This window comes from Vombatus ursinus, unplaced genomic scaffold (assembly GCF_900497805.2).
Source record: "Vombatus ursinus unplaced genomic scaffold, bare-nosed wombat genome assembly UNPS02006779.1, whole genome shotgun sequence".
Classification (NCBI taxonomy): Eukaryota; Metazoa; Chordata; class Mammalia; order Diprotodontia; family Vombatidae; genus Vombatus; species Vombatus ursinus.
Genome location: NW_020946557.1, coordinates 6,462,247 through 6,479,206, shown reverse-complemented (window position 1 = coordinate 6,479,206; position 16,960 = coordinate 6,462,247). Strand labels below are relative to the sequence as shown.

The 16,960-nt window shown below is 38.8% G+C and overlaps 1 protein-coding gene across 2 annotated transcripts in view; it reads right to left on the bottom strand.

Moving 5' to 3' along the window:
• The window catches only part of DSE (dermatan sulfate epimerase), a 98,408-nt gene extending 81,448 nt beyond the window's left edge, over window positions 1-16,960 (bottom strand). Inside the window, exon 1 of one of the 2 annotated variants that reach the window (XM_027848518.1) lies at window positions 16,670-16,960. The gene's annotated coding sequence lies outside the window, so the exon portion shown is untranslated. The remainder of the gene's footprint in view (window positions 1-16,669) is intronic. The other variant, XM_027848517.1, reaches the window with a different exon arrangement.

Sequence of the window (16,960 nt, the reverse complement as noted above, 5' to 3'; positions counted from 1 at the left end):
TGAAAGGATTAGATAAATGTCAGCTTTTGTTATTGCTCTATTGAGTCAACTCGGTGGAAAACTCAGAGTGGGAGAGTCAGGGATGGTTCTGATTATAGATTTCTTCCTGATGGTGTTTTCCCTTACAATTTTTTTTTTTTTTGAGACCAAGTCTCCCTATCTTGCCCAGGCTAGAAGTACAGCCTAATCCCACTACTGCACCACATGGAAACTGTGACCTACACAGTTTAAAACCTTAGCCAGTTCGCCCCGCCTTAGTCAGCTTAGTATCCCAGGAGCTCATCGTCCACCCTAAAAACTTTAACCCTACTACAACTTAGGATTTTAAAAGCTCACAAAGAACCAATAGTCTCAGCTTTCCCTAGAAGCAAGGATTATAGGGGTTCAGCACCATGCCTGGCTTCCTCTAGTAATTTATTTTCCCAATCCATTCTGTATACTGTTATGAGATTAATCTTCCAAAAGAAATCTTTGAAGATGTAAAGACCTTCATTGGCTCCCCACTACAGGGAAGGGATCATGAAACCACAGATCTAAAGTTGGAAATGACCTCAGAAACCATTTAATCCAAGTCCTCATTTTAAGGTGAGAAAACTGGGGCCTAGGGAGGCTAAGTGACTTGCTTAAAGTCACAGAGTTTCGGAGGTGAAATCTGAACCCAGAGCCTCTAACTCTACTGCTAAAGCTCTTAACATTGTATCAAGGAAGACATCTAATCTTCTTGGCCTGGAGAAGTCTGGCATCTACTTTTTTTCTGGCATTTTTTTCTTTCTTTATTTTACATTTATTTTTTCTCATTTCAAAACCTATTTTCTTTCTCACCTACACCCCCCCCCCATGGAGGAGGGAGGCAAATCCTTATAATAACTATACCAGAGGTGGGGAACCTGTGGCCTCGAGGCCACACGCGGCCCTCCAGGTCCTCAAATGCAGCTGAATCTAAACTTCACAACAATCTAGAGGGCCATAAGTGGCCTCGAGGCTGTAGGTTCCTCACCCCTGAACTATATCTAAACAAGCCAAAAAAAAGTCCTTTGCTGTCCAAGTCTAAAAAAAGCTTTTTTTTTCTCACTTACTTATCCTGAAGCAATCACTGTCGAGAGATGGGTAGCATGTCTTATCATTAGTCCTCTGGAATTTTGGTTGGTCACTCTGCTAACCAGAGTTCTTATGTCTTTTCAATTGTTTACAATGTTGTTTTATTCTGTAATTGTTCTCCTATCGCTACTCACTTTACACAAATTTCACCATGTTTCTCTGAAAACATCCCATTCACCATTTCTTATAAAGCAATTCCTATACATTCACATACTGTAATTTGCTCAGCCACTCCCCAACTGATGGGCATCCCCTTAGTATCCAATTCTTTGTCACCACAAAAAGAGCTGCTAAAGTTATTTTTGTACACTTTGGTCCTTTTCTTCTTTGCTTTCTCTAAGGGTACAGGCCTAGTAGAGATATTGCTAGGTCAAAGAGTATCCACAGTTTAATAGCTTTGTGAGCATAGCCCCAAATTTTAGCCTTTTTTTCTAACTATTCTATTATAAGAATCTTGCGTTCAATCAAGCAACAAATATCTATTAAGCACTTGTTAAGTGCCAGAGACTATGCTAGGTCCTGGAAATAAAACACAGAAAAAGAAACAACATCTACTTTCAAAGTGCTTATAGTCTGTCTGGGGAGACAAAAAGTACACACACACACACACACCCCAAATATAGAGCAAAAAAAAATTAGATAATTAAAAACAAAGTAGTTAGGTGGTACACTGGACAGAGTGCACCTGGAGTCAGGGAGCCTTATCTTCATGAGTTCAAATCTGGCTTCAGACACTATCTATGTGACCCTGGGCGAGACATTTAGCCCTGTTTGCCTTAGTTTGCTTATCTGTAAAATGAGCTGGAGAATGAAATGGCACAGCACTCCAGTATCTTTGCCAAGGAAACAGGGTCAGGAAGAGTGAGACACTGCTGAAGCAAATGAACCAATGATGAGGAGTTGAAGGATACCAGCAGTGGGAGGTTCATGTGTAGGTGACACATGCAGGAGGAAAGTGAACATATGAAGCAGAGGTGGGAGTGGAATGCATCCTGGGCATGGGGATAGTCAGTGCAAAGACACTGAGATGGGAGATGGAGTGCCATATGTGAAGAACTGAGAGAAGACCAGTTTGGCTGAATGATAGAGTGCAGAAAGGGGAGCAACACACTACATTTCTACAAGAGTGAAAAACTCACTTTCCCCATCTTCACCCAGCAATTATGTCTTTGCTCATGACTCTGCTTTTACCTGGAATGATCTATTTTCCCCCTCCTCCCAACCTACCCAATATCTCCAAATCTATCAAAATCCCATCCACACTTTAAGACCTGACTCAATTCTCACCTGTCCAAGAAGCATTTTGTGTTTATTCCAGCTGGAAGAAATCTCTCTCTCTTTCTCAGAACCAAAGAATAGCTCACCCATGCAATCCATACACAATGTAGAGGGCCTACTCAGTATGTCGTCAAGAAGCATTTATTAAGAACGTTCTATGTGTGCTAGGCATAATGTTGAGTTTTGAGCATACAAAAAAGAAAGGGGAAAAAACAGTATCCTCAAGGGGGTAACATTCCAATGAGGGAAAAATGTGTGAGAAGGATATGAAATGAATTAGACACACAGGCTGTGTCTTCAAGTAGATTATAGTCTAATAGAGGAGGTATGACCCTCCCCCACAAACCACCTTGTATTTAACCATTTTGTATTTATTCTTTTCATATTTATTCTGCAGATATGTATATAGATACATATATACATACACCTGTAAATGCATGTCCTAGTTGTCTCAGTCATTAGAATGTAAATTCCTTGAACGTGAAGATTGTTTCATTATTGTACTTGTATCAGTGCCTAGCACAACTCTTGACATACAGTAGGTGCTTAATAAACATTCAGTGATGGATTGATTGATATGCACATAAGTCAGTATGGTACAAGGCAGAGCTGATGGAAGAAGAGAGACAACGAAAGGGAAAGACAGGGAGCCAAAGAGGCCAGAGAAAAGGTTGGGGGGACAAAGGAGGGTGAGAGAAAGAAAAGAGATCATTGCACTATAGCTGGGCCTTGAAGGAAGAGAAGAATTTCATTTGAAAGGAATAAGACATACTATTGCTGTTATTTAACTTAGAAGAAATATAGAAGGATTAACATGGTAGTGTTAACAGTTCTACTAAATGGCAAGAATAAGGTGACAATACAGGCCAATTCCTGCTAAGGAAAACCCTATCACCATTTACAACCACAAATTGGATTATAGAGAAATGAGATTCTCTTAAAATATATATACATGTATACACATATATATGTATATTTCAAGCTCCAGTTGAAGTCCCATGTATTCTGAACAGTGGGTGATACCACAGATCCTGACACATGTCATGTGACTCACGAATAAACCCATGTATGAGAGGCCATGGTCGATCTAAGTCCTTGTTGTTGTTCAGTCATTTTTTAGTCATGTTCAACTCTTCAAGACCCCATTTGGAGTTTTCTTGGCAAACATACTGGAGTGTTTTGCCATTTCCTTCTCCAGTTCATTTTACAGATAAGGAAACTGAGGCAAACAGGGTTAAGTGACTTACCCAAGGTCACACAACTAGTAAGCGTCTGAGGCCAGATTTGAACTCAGGAAGAGGAGCCTTCTGGATTCCAGGCCCAGCATTCTAACAGCTGTTACTGTCTGTATGTAAAAACCTTATTGGAGGGCCATAGACAGAGTTTGGTGCTACCAAGTGACCTAAAGTTTTTTAAAGTTCAATAAGGTTCATGCCTGTCTGTGTGACCTGGGGCAAGTTAACTTAAATTCTCAGTGTTTTAGGCCTCTCTGTAAGGTGACAAACTTCGGAGGAGGTGCTGATCTGCTTTGGTGTAGGGGAGTTTCATCACTGGGAATTCACATACTAATGAAATCATCCCCCTCCAATGGGGGAGAAGGAGAAAAGGTTAACAGAGAGGAAAATTGCCTATTTGGCAAAAGATAGGAGGTCCATTATTTAAACATGTTAGAACTTTCAGCTACTGAAATATGCTCTTAAGGAAAAGTTCAGAAGACAACTGAATTATCTGTTCTACTTATATTAAATCCTGGAAATCAGAAGGTTAAAATTTGAGTAGAAAATCTTTCAAATTCCAAATATCTATTTCCTTCTCTACTTTCTCACGATCAAGCTGTTTTACAATTCCGAACCAAAGAGATCACATTAGAAACCATGTGGAGAAGTCACCTAGCTCAGTGATTTACCAATGACAGGGTGCCAAATTTTTATTGATTTACAGATCTTTCAGTACTGAAGGTCCTTACTTCTTAAAATCTTTAAACATTAAAAACCTCTGATTTTTCTTTTTCTTCCTCTTCAATGAGGGCTTACTTGTTCATTTACATATGTTGTACTCCTTGAAGGCAGAGATGGTTATTTTTGGCTTAGGATTCCCAGGGCCTACCACATAATAGGTAATTATTAAATGCTTGTTAGATTTGATTGGATTCATTTTTCTTCTGGTTGTACCTGGCAACCTGGCTTCCACCTTCTCTCTGGCTCCCAGTCATCTTCCACTGAACCACTGAGTTTCTATGCTGAGGATGCAGAGGGTGGAGGTATCCAAAGTAGACAACATAGATTTTGTTGTTGTTCAGTTGTGTCTGATTCTTTGTGACCCCATGGATCATAGTATGCCAGGCCCTTCTGTATTCCATTATCTCCTAAAGTTGGTCCAAGCTCATGTTCATTGTTTCCACGATACTATCTATCCATCTCATCCTCTACCATCTTCTTTTCCTTTTGCCTTTAATCTTTCCCAATATCAGGGTCTTTTCCAATGAATCCTATCTTTTCATTATGCGGCCAAAGTATTTAAGCATCTGCTTCAGTATTTGACCTTTCAGTAAATAGCATGAATTAATTTCTTTAAGTATTTACTGATTTGACCTCCTTGCTGTCCAAGGGACTCTCAAAAGTCTTCTCCAACACCACAATTCTAAAGTGTTGATTCTGCCTCAACTTTCCTTACAGTACAACTCTCACAGCCATACATAGTAGAAAAATCATAGCTTTTACTATATGGACCTTTGTCAGCAAGGTCATGTCTCTGCTTTTTAGGATGCTGTCCAGTTTTGCCATAGCTTTCCTTCTAAGGAGCAAGGGTCTTTTAAATTCATGGCTGCAGTTGCTTTCTGCAGTGATCTTTAAGCCCAAGATCATAAAATCTGACATTGCTTCCATTTTTTCTCCCCCTATTGGCCAGGAAGTGATGGGCCAGTTGCCAAGATCTTAGGTTTTTTTTTATGTTAAGTTCCACGTCAGCTTTCACACTCTCCTTTTTTACCCTCATCAAGAGACTTCTTAATTCCTCTTCACTTACCTGTTTGCACTACCATTTATGTTGAGGGTCTGATTCCTCCAGGTCCCCTTCAAGCAAGATCATCCTTACCTCATTCCAGACAGAGAAATGAGATTTCCACAGTCTCCCTCAGGCACCCACTCCAATCATTAATAATGCTCAGAAAATTCTGCTTTGTATCTAACATAAATCCTTCCCAGTGCTGCTTCATGTCTACTTCCTCTTGCTCTGTCTTCTGTAGAGATGAAAAGCAGCTGTTCACCATCCTCTTTGAAAGAGCCCTTTGCATTCTTGTACTGCCTTAAAATTAATAGCCTTCAGCTTTCCCTTCTATAAGTACAATACTCTCAGGTGCTCACAGGTCTTATTTTCAGCCCTTTGATTCCTGTTTCTCTTTTGAAAGTTCTCCAAATTATTTATGACTACGATCAGGCAGCCTTTCTTATACAAGGTGAGGAAATGCTCATGCCATGAAGCTGTACGAAGAAGAGATCCCAGGTTGTTCCTTCTTCCATGCCTGTCCCTGACACTCTCCCTGTAAAATTATAAAACTTGCAAGGAATGCTCAGAGTCACTGGTTGTTTGTCAGTAAGTTAATAAACATTTGTTGAGTGCCTACTATGTGCCAGACACTCTGTTAAATGCTGGGGGTACAAAGAAAAGCAAAAGGCAGCCCTTGCTCTCTAGGATTAACAGTCTAATGGGGGAGACAATGTGCAAACAACTAAATAAATGCAAGTTATATATAGGATAAATTAGGAAAAATCCACAGAGAGAAGGTACTAGAATTAAGGGCATTCAGGAAAGGCTTCTTGTAGAAGGTGGGATTTTAGCTGGGTCTTGAAAGAAGCCAGGAGGCAGATGAGGAGGGAAAGCATTCCAGGCATGAGGGACAATCAGTGAAAATGTTTAGTGGGCTAGTCTGACCTTTTCCTTATTTCTCTTTAAAGGACTTCTGGAATAGCATAGTCAATCTGAACCCAAATTCCGAAGAAGGCTGGTAGCTAAGCACTTCATAAAATCCTATGAATCATTTACTTACATTTTATTTTGGATAACGGGACTCAAACAATAATCAAAAAACCAAATCTGAGAAAAAAAAAAGCTAGCAGTTGGAGTTATGGTAAGCAAACTACTTCTGACACAGGTGTTGTGTTGCAGCTGTACAGCATTCTGACCTCTACATCTGGCTCACACTCTGTTTGGATGTAACATAAACCTTGGCAAGAATCGGTTTGAAACATCTATGCCACTAAAGTACCCAATCAGTAAATTAAAGTGTCATGCAAATTCTGATTACTTATACTACTTATATCTACTTACACCTTATTTTTTTAAAAAATTGATTCACTTTTAAAAACTGTTCCAAAGATTAAATTAGACATTAGGGCTCTGAATTTGCATTCAGGCTACATTTTAAACAATATCAATTCATGCAACAGACAGTAATGTTGCATTTTTCTTAAAGGATTTGCAACCAAAATACACTCATTTTTCCTGGACAATCATCAATTCAAGTAGTAAATACAATCTTTCCTGAGTATTTCATGTTAATGGTAGCAGATCCTTGTCTTCCCCATCCTCCTTTAAAACTCCATTTTTAGAGCTAGGACATGCAGATTCTACTTTTGGAGGGGCAGACTTCAAAAATCCAATTTACTGAGCTAGTTATGTGAGAATATTTTTAAATGCCTTTATTTACTCAACAAATAAAACTTTACGAGTTGAATTTTACTGAGTACTTGGCATTTTTAAAATTAAATGACACGTTTATTTTTGAAAAGGAGCTTAACTGCAATCATTACATATTATTAAAGAATCTACAGTATAGCAATAACTTGAACACACTTTGTGGGGCTATTGCTATAATCAACTCTGTGAACAAAAAATTAAGGATCTGGAAATGGACAGGACTTTAAGCATCATTTAGTCCAACCTCTTAATTTTACACATGATACTAGCCCAGAATGGGTCAGTGATTCACCCTAGGTCACTGGTAGCAAGAAGTAGAAACAGAATATATAAACCTATGTCTCATGACTCCAAATGGCTAATGGTAGAACAAAATACACATCTGGCCTTTTGGTTCAGAGACACATATTCTACCATATTGACACTCGAAACAATGTGGTTAAAGATCATCCACAAAGTGCATATTACATTTGGGGATAAGGAGCAGGTTACTACAGACATGTCATTTTATACATCCTTACAAATTGACACAATCACAACCAGTGAATACAAGCCATTCTCAGTATAACACGCAGTGTGCATACTAAGTCAATTTTATGATCACCACAGTTTCATAGTATTTCTGTAGAAGAAAATTATATTCTCTTGAGAACTATATATAAAAATTCGATAGGATGACAAAATGAACAAGACTTTAAGAAACTTCTAAAAAGAGCCCAAACAAATGGTAGGAAATCCAATGAAACAATCAACACTAGTTTAAATTCAGTGTCATCCTGAATTTATGGGTGGGACAAACTGCTATATTCATGTAACAAACAGACTGTCTCACCATTAGGTTTTTTCTGTTTCTTTCTAAATTCAACTGATTCTTTTTAGTAACTTCCAGAGGCTCTTTAGGCCCCTCTTCCCACTGCAGATTTAACAGATGCTTCTGATGAAGTCTTCGGCGAACATGAATTCTAAACAGCGAACAGGCTGGCGCTTGCCTGTGTCTGTCAGAAGCAGACAAAATTTGAAATTCATCCTGACGGCAGGGGAGGGAGGAGGCAAGGGAGGTCAGGGTAAATTAATCAGTAGAGAGACAGGGAAAATGGTGAGGTAGGGTATTTTCCTAAGAGGAATATAAAAATGCTATAGAGCTGGTCTAGTGCGAGGGATAAGTAAAGAGAAATAGAGAGGGGGACAAGGAAATAAAAGACTGAATTTTCGGAGCTTAGATAATATACGTGAATAACAATAATGAACATTTCCCAGTTTAGGGTATACACAGAAATGTCACTGTGTGGATGTGAGGCTCAAAGGAGATTCGTTAATTGAATGAATTGAATGAATGAAATGTCTGTTCCAGGTACTGTGTGGGAGAGTCTTATCAATAAGTTTATATTCCACAGGGAATAAATGACAACTATGAAGATAAGTAAATAAAAGAGAAAGTAATGGGGGGATGGGAGAATATTACCAAACTCAGAGGACGAGGAGAGATCTTGTGTAGAAAATGGCTTGAGATTAGCCTTGAAGGAGATAGGCATTGAGGAGGTAAAACGAGTCTGAGGATTTAAAGCATACCAGACATTGCAGGGCAGCCTGTGCAAAAGTTTAGAGGTGGAAGACGAAATGTCAGGTACAGAAAACATCAATTAGGCCTGTTTGGCTGGAATGTAAGACATGTCAGGGGGTATAATGTGAAATCATTCAGAAAAGACAGGCCAGGGTCTGATTATGATGGGTTTTAAATGCTAAACTCAGGAATTTATACTTTAACCCACAGACAACAGAGATCCACCAAAACTTCCTAAGCAGAGCAGTGCCATGATCAGAACCGTGCTTTAGAAATAGCAATCTGGCAGCTGTTGGGAGGATGGATGGGAGAGAGGAGGGCACAGAGCCCAGTCAACAGGCTATTGTGAAATGATCAAGGAGAGAGGAAATGAGGGCCTGCCTGAAGTATGTATGTAAAGTGCTCTACAAAATTGAAAGCATTTATAAAAATGTTAGTTATTAAAATAACAACTATTATTATTATTATCATTATTACCCAAAGATTCACTGGTTTCCTTGTGTACCTAATCTTTTAGTCTTTACCTGATACATATATTGATTTGCCTGGGTGCAAAAATGCCTAGATATCACTACTGACCATCTGCTCTACCAAGTTTAGTTAACAAAGTTGCTGATATGCTGTATTTATGTTGAGGGGAGGTAAGGTACATTCGTTTTCTTTTATTATTATTATTTTTTCTTTTTTTTATTTTTAGGACTTGCTCAGGGTCACACAGCTAGTAAGTATCAAGTGTTTGGTCTGAGGCTGGATTTGAACTCAGGTCCTCCTGATTTCAGGGCCGGTGCTCTATCACTGCGCCACCTTGCTGCCCCAGTACATTAATTTTCAAGCAGCAAAATGCCCCATGGATATATTATGAACCAATCTTGTGCTGAAAAGTCTTTCCTATTTTTTTAACTGACCATTGCCAATAGCCATGAGTGACTTCTACAGCAACCAATTCTTCATTAATTGAACAAATACAAAGGAATAGAGGATCATTACTGCATCAAGTAGGTAATCCTTACTTCTTTTTCTCAATTAACTTGGAGAATGCTTGACTGCATGGCCATTGGACAAGTAGGCAAATAAGCTGCCTTGTAGCTAAGCTAAGATGAAAATCAGAAGGACTGTGCCCTAGTTAGCCCACATCTGGTATACAGGATCCAATTCTGGTTATCATATTTTAGAGGGACCTTCATAACCTGAAGCACATCAGAACAGGGTGACCAAAATGGGAGAGATTTTAGTTCAATATTGAAATTCTTTGACAATTACTCAGTTCACCATCACTAGAAGTCTTCAGAAAGAGGCTGGATACTACTTTTGTAGGATACTAAAAAGGAGATTTATGTTTCAGGTACAGATTGTACTAGATGATGTCTGAGGTCTTTGGTGATTCTGACACACTATGATTCTATAAATTGGCTGTAGGAATTAAACTCAAACTCTTCATTTCCCCTTAATTCCAGCTTCAGGAATTTTTTTTTTAAAATAAATTTATTTAATTTTAGTTTTCAACATTCACTTCCATAAGATTTTGAGTTCCAAATTTTCTCCCTATGTCTCCCCTCCCCCCATCCCAAGACAGCATGTAAATTGATATAGGTTCAACATATACATTCATATTAAACCTATTTCCACATTAATCATGTTGTAAAGAAGAATTAGAACCAATGGGAGAAACCATGAGAAAAAATAAACCAAAAAAAAAAAGAGAGAGTAAATAATATGCTTCGATCTGCATTCAGACTCTGTTCTTTCTCTGGATGTGGACAGCATTTTCCATCATGAGTCTTTTGGAGTTGTCTTAGATCCTTGCATTGCTAAGAAGAGCTAAGTCTATCAAAGTTAGTCATCTCATAATTGTTACTGTGTACAATGTTCTCCTGGTTCTGCTCACTTCACTCAGCATCAGTCCATACAAGTCTTTCCAGGTTTTTCTGAAGTCTACCTGCTCATCATTTCTCATAGCGCAATAGTGTTACATTACATTCATATACCACAACGTGTTTAGACATTCCCCAATTGATGGGCATCCCCTCAATTTCCAATTCTTTGCCACCACAGAAAGGGATGTTATAAATATTTTTGTATGTGTGGGTCCTTTTTCCATTTGTATGATGTCTTTGGGATACAGACTTAAAAAGTGGTATTGTTGAGTCGAAGGCTATGCACAGTTTTACAGCCCTTTGGGCATAGTTCCAAATTGCTTTCCAAAATGGTTGGATTAGTTCACAGCTCCACCAACAATGCATCAGTGTTCCAATTTTCCCACATCTCCTCCAGCATTTATCATTTTCCTGTTTTGTCATGTTAGCCAGTCTGACAGGTGTGATGCGTTACCTCAGAGTCGTGTTAATTTGTATTTCTCTAATTGATAGTGATTTAGAGCATTTTTTCATATGATATAGATAGCTTTAATTTCTTCATTTGAAAACTGCCTGTTCATATCCTTTGACCATTTATCAATGGGAGAATGACTTGTATTTTTATAAATTTGACTTAGTTCTCTATATGTTTTAGAAACAAGGCCTTTATCAGAGACACTGGTTGTAAAAATTCTTTCCTAGTTTTCTGTTTCCTTTCTAATCTTGGTTGCATTGGAAGCTTCAGGAATTCTTGAGAAATGAAATAAATGAAGGCAATAAAAAACTTTTTTTTTTTTGGAGAACATGAATATATTTGCTTTCTTTAAAATTTCAGTGAATTTGTTGTATTCTTATCTCCTCAACTCTGATCAAGTCTTTAATATTTAATATGGAAAAGAGCAAGATACGTATGTATGTTAAGCAGAAATTAAAGAATCTGCAGCTGCATTTGGAAAAAACCATTACTGAGATTTAAATAAAAGCTTCTGGAATGTCAGTATGTTATATGACATCATCAAAGCTGTTTTGGTCATTTTTCAGTTGTGTCCAATTCTATGTGACCCCATTTGGGGTTTTCTTGGCAACGATACTGGAGTGGTTTGCCATTTCCTTCTCCAGATCATTTTACAGATGAGGAAACTGAGTAAAACAGGGTTAAGTGACTTGCTCAGGGTCACACAGCTAGTAAGTGTCTGAGGTCAGATTTGATCTTGGGAAAATGAATCTTCCTCACTTCAGGCCTAGCACTGTATCTACTGTGCCAACTAGCTGTACATTTCATAACTGTGCATATTACTGTTTGACATAATTAAATTTCCCTACAGATTTTTCCTTTCTAGTTTAGTATGTCATTTCCTTAAAGAGTTACTTTCAGTGTTTTGACATCATTCAAGGAAAAAAAAGATATTATTATAGTTAAGGAAAGTAAAACAAATAAGCATTAAATATAGTTCCATAACTTGGCAAACATTTCACAGTTCTCTAAGGAGTTAGTTTCCTGCATTATGGATATATCCTTTATATCTTTGTAATCAACTTAATAATGAAGTATAGTTTGCAGCTACTGGGATTTATAGGCTATCAAAGATTACACACAATGTTACCCATTTAATCACAGCACTAAAATAATTAAGCTTCTATAGGCACCATCACGGAAAAGGGGCCCGCCCACTCCTATCATCACCAACACAGCTAATGTAGACCAGGAAAACAAAGTGCTTACCATCAAAGACCTTGGCACTAGCAAATGGTTCAATGACAGAATAAAAGATAGGGTCTTCTTAGTGGAAATTACACTGAAGATTCATTACGATCTGCTTTGCTGTTACACCCTAAGGACCATGAGGACTTTCTATATGACTTGCAGCTTTTGGTGCTGCTAAAAGTGTTGTCTCTCCCTTCTAGAATTTGAGCTCCTTGAGACCAAGGTCTGTCTTACTTTTTTGTTTTCATCCTCAGTGCTTAGTACAGAGCTTGTCATATAGTAAACACTTAGCAATAAAAAAAAATATTCATTCATTCATTTGATTTTGAATGTTGACATAGTGATAGAGCAGCATGCCTAGAGAGACAGCTTGGTGTAGAGGTTGTAGACTGGACTAATAACCCACAAACCTAGGTCTTAATCCCAGTTCTGTCACTAACTATTGTAGCTATATAGCCATTCTTGAGAAATGGTTTAATTTCTCTGGGCTTCAGCTTCCTAATCAATAAAATGAAGAGATTAGACTAGATGAACTCTAGATTTCAAGATTCTAAATTAAAGCAACTAGTCCACAATAAAGTGTCCTCTACTAGTTAATTTCATGTTGGCCCTAACTACTTGGGTTACCTTGGTTGAGTAAGTCCATTTACTTCTCTCTGTCTTAGTTTTCTTATATGTAAAATGCAGACACTGGCGCCCATTTCAACTTAGACCATGAGTGTTATTTTCATTGTGAAATAAACTGTGCTATGTTAAAAAAAAACTTTGAAAAATATAAATTATACAAATCCTAGGCATTAATTATCATATAATTTGTATTATAGCTTTTACATTTCAGTAACTGCATTTGAATATTGTTTATTTCTAAAAAGTTGCCATGATGGAACATAGCCAAGAGAGATTTTTTTCTGTTTCCCTATGCCAAATGCCTAGATACATGTGAGTATATAGAAAGGAGACTTTGTTAGCATACAATCACAGTCCTCTTCACCAACACTTTCATGTTTTCCATCTCATTTTCTTTGCCTGGATAGTTTTCGCAACTCCTTTCTACAGCCCAGCCAACGAAAACTCTTTTGTTCCCAAGAATGAAGTTAGATAACTAGGGTCATAGAATCATAGAGTTGGAAGGCACCTTTGAAATCATTTAGACCAGGACCCTCAGTTTTGAAAAACGCTAAAATTCATCAGCTTTTACAATATAACTATTTTATTCCTTGGATGTACAGATTACATACGTACATTATATATTATCTGTCGATCTATCTATATTAGAGAAGTTTATACAGATTGTCCCAAAAGTCTAAGTACAGTTTTTAAGTTTTAATAGCTTTAATGTTTAATCTCTAAAAGCTTTAATAATGCTAATTGTAACTAACATTTTTGTTGCTCATTTCCCTCTTTTTTAAAAAAAAGCAGAAACAGGGAAAATATTTGCATCAAGAGATTATAAGGCCAATATTTATTTGCATTTTGCAATTACAACATACTATTTTAGAAGTTCCTTTCCACTTGTGAGAACTGTGAGACACCACTCACATGTATTTCACAATTTTTTTTTCTCTTCCTCTTTTTCTCTTAAGTTGAAATCATAATGATCAGCTGGGGGCCATTTTTTTCATGCAATACAACAGGATCTTAATTAGGTATCATAAAACAATCTATTAAATAAAGAAATAGGAGTTAAGTTTTTTAGAAAGACTTTTGTATCACAATTATGAATAAAGGAATCCTGAAAATTAACAACATATTATTTTTTAAATGATTGTATGGTGCAATTCTTATCTAATGATCCCCTTTATGAATGACTTAATATCTGAGAGTGAACTATTCACTGAAAATAAGGGATCAAAGAAAGTGTTTTAAGAATTGCATCAGGGACAATAATCCCTTCATCCTGGAATGCTTGTCAAACTGTCAGGCCAACTGGACTATGTGGCAATCTTATATTCCTAAAAGACTTTCAGAATATCTAACTTGGTAATACACTGTGCTTTCTTTATACTTAGTCCCCAACCTAAAAAGGAGGAACCTGAAATGAGTTCTGAGAAAGAACTAAGAACAGAACCTTTCATTTCTTTGTTGATAAGAACATAATGATGTGTTCTTCATTAAGTTTCCACTTCCTTCGAAAAGTCTTTTTTTGGGGAACTCCACTGTGCTTTGAGGGAAATATCAATGTTTTTTTAAAAAGCATGCTAACCTTAATTTTGAAAGTCATAGGTTTAGTTTAGTTAAACTTAATATTTAAAGAGAAGCATCATGGCACAGTAGTTAGTGAGCTAGCCTCAAAGCCATGAAGATCTGAGTTCAGATGCCGCTTCTGACATACACTGGCACAGTAACCTGGTCAAGTCACTTAACCTAAAATGGCTCTATATCACCAAGACTCCTTCCAGAGAAGGTGCCTAGTTTCAACAGTAGAAGGAGCTTTTTCTTCTGGGCAAATTCAACCTCAACCAATGATAACTGCAGGCCTAGTCCTTATCCTCATTCCCAAAACTTAATGTAATTAATACTGTGGTCATGACACCAACTAAGAAAATTCAAGATTAAAATAAGCTTCCCTTTCTTATGGTCCTCTTTGGGGGTTTTCTATTTACATACATATTCAACTCTACCTTATCTTAGTTTTTCTCCTATTAGACTCTTAGCTTTTTGAATGCAGGAATATGTTGTATTCATTTTTATATCTCCCACAATTTCCAGGATAGTGCCTTATGCATAGTAGACATTCAACAATAAATATCTTTTGTTTGAACAAACAGCTACAGCTAGACACTTGACTAGTCACTCACATTAGCCTTAATTTACTTCACCTCTTTACTGGAGTGACCTTAAAAAGGAGTTCAGTTGATGGAGTAAATTAAAAAATAAAATTAAAAGTTACCACAAAGGCACCAAATTACTCATTATTAATTTTTTCCAAAGACCTGTGGCTGCACAATAGCACAAATTTTACTATAATATGAAGTACTAATGCATGTTAATCACCACAGATTCAGCATTCCAATTTTAGAGAACAAAGATAAACAGAAAGCTAGGAAAAAGAGGGTTTGTTTTAGACACAGTAAATTCTAGTTTGAAAAATAAACTCAAATCTTTAAATGCAATTTTTGAAGTAATCTGTAAGTGAGAAAGTTCTTTCTTCAATTTAATGCAACATCAACTAGCTACTTCGAAGCAGTCACAGTTGAAAAATAAATGAAGACTTTATTAACCGCCTCTCCCAGCAAAACTGAAATGTGGCATTTCCTGTTCAAAGTGTTAGCAGCAATAAACAAAATGCAGACTTTAAGATTCTTTTCAGAAATGAAATCAATCTTAAATAATTTCACAAGGATCTCTCTCAAAAATGCATCCCCCCTACTGGGGAGTTGGGAGAGGGGGGCAAGAATACAGTCTCTTGTTTCCTTCAAGGAAAAATGAACCTGATGAGTCTCAGTCTCAGTCCCAGTCTCTGTCTCTCTGTCTCTGTCTGTCTGTCTGTCTGTCTGTCTGTCTGTCTCTCTCTCACACACACACACACACACACACACACACACACACACACACACACGGCAAGAGCTTGTACTCTGATTCTAGCCCTTGTGGATTCAAACTGCAGTGAGCCCATGTGGCATCACTTAACTGAACTTCTCAGATTGTGAGTCAAAGTGCTGGGCCACCCCACAGACATAACCCCAAACCAGAGACGACTGTGAAGCACAAATCATAAGGCGGCACAGAAATGAGCTCTCTCTCTCTCTCTCTCTCCCCCTCCCCCACCCACCGTAAGTATTGGAAGAGCTATAGGTATCTGGAAGCCAACACTGGGGGAAGCTTGGAATGTACTTCCTCGTATATAATTATGATTCTGTAGTCCCGAATTGGGCCATTTGTACAGAGCAAAGATCCCATGAGTACCCCTCTCACCCCTCTCCCTGTAATTCCAACACGTCAAGGGGTCAAAGAAGCGGGGAGGGGGGGTAGAGGAGAGAAATGAGAACTGGGAGAAGCCAATTCCCAGGAGACAGAAGCGCTGTGGGCGATGGCGTATGTGTCCATAACCAGTTTAATAGTATTGGGCTCTCCCAGTGTACTTAGCACTGTGTTGGTCCTTTAAATTGAGGAGGGGGCAAAAGGAGAGAAAGCAGCCGATTCTGTCTGTGCAGATCACGGCAGCCTCCGACTCGTGTCTTCACTCACTCCATGCTCCCTCGCTTCTCTCTTGGAGGCAGGGGTCTGGGAAGCTTCGGAGAGCTCCGCTCCCGGCCCAGCTCGGCCCTAGCGCAGCGGGCGAGGGCTAGTTAGAGGTGTCCGCAACTTTCTATCGCTCCTCCAGCCTTTCCGATGGAGATGCTCCTGTCCGGGCCGCCTCTTCCCCAATACAACCCAAAGAGGCCCGGGCAAACTTGAAACTTGCCCTAGGAAACTTTGTGCGCTCCGAGCGCTCTCTCTTGCTCCAGCACCCGCGCCCTCTTCACTCACCCTACTTACCTCTCCCGGGCCGCTGCAGCCGCTCAGTCCTCAGCAGGCTCCTCGTCTTGGCCCAGGCTCTCCGGCCCCTGCCGGCCCGTTTTCACTCCATGGAGGCCCAAGCCTTGGGTGGGGGAAGCCCGCCTCGCCTGGCGCCCCTCAGTCCCCGCTGCTCCATGGATGTGCGCCAGGAACTCCTCGGTCTGCGTCTCTCCACCGCCCTCCGGGATGCGCTGGCCGCCTGAGCCTAGGGCCAGGCGGGAAGGACTGGGTCCGCAAGCAGAGCAAGCCAGGGGGTGGGGTGGGGCGTGT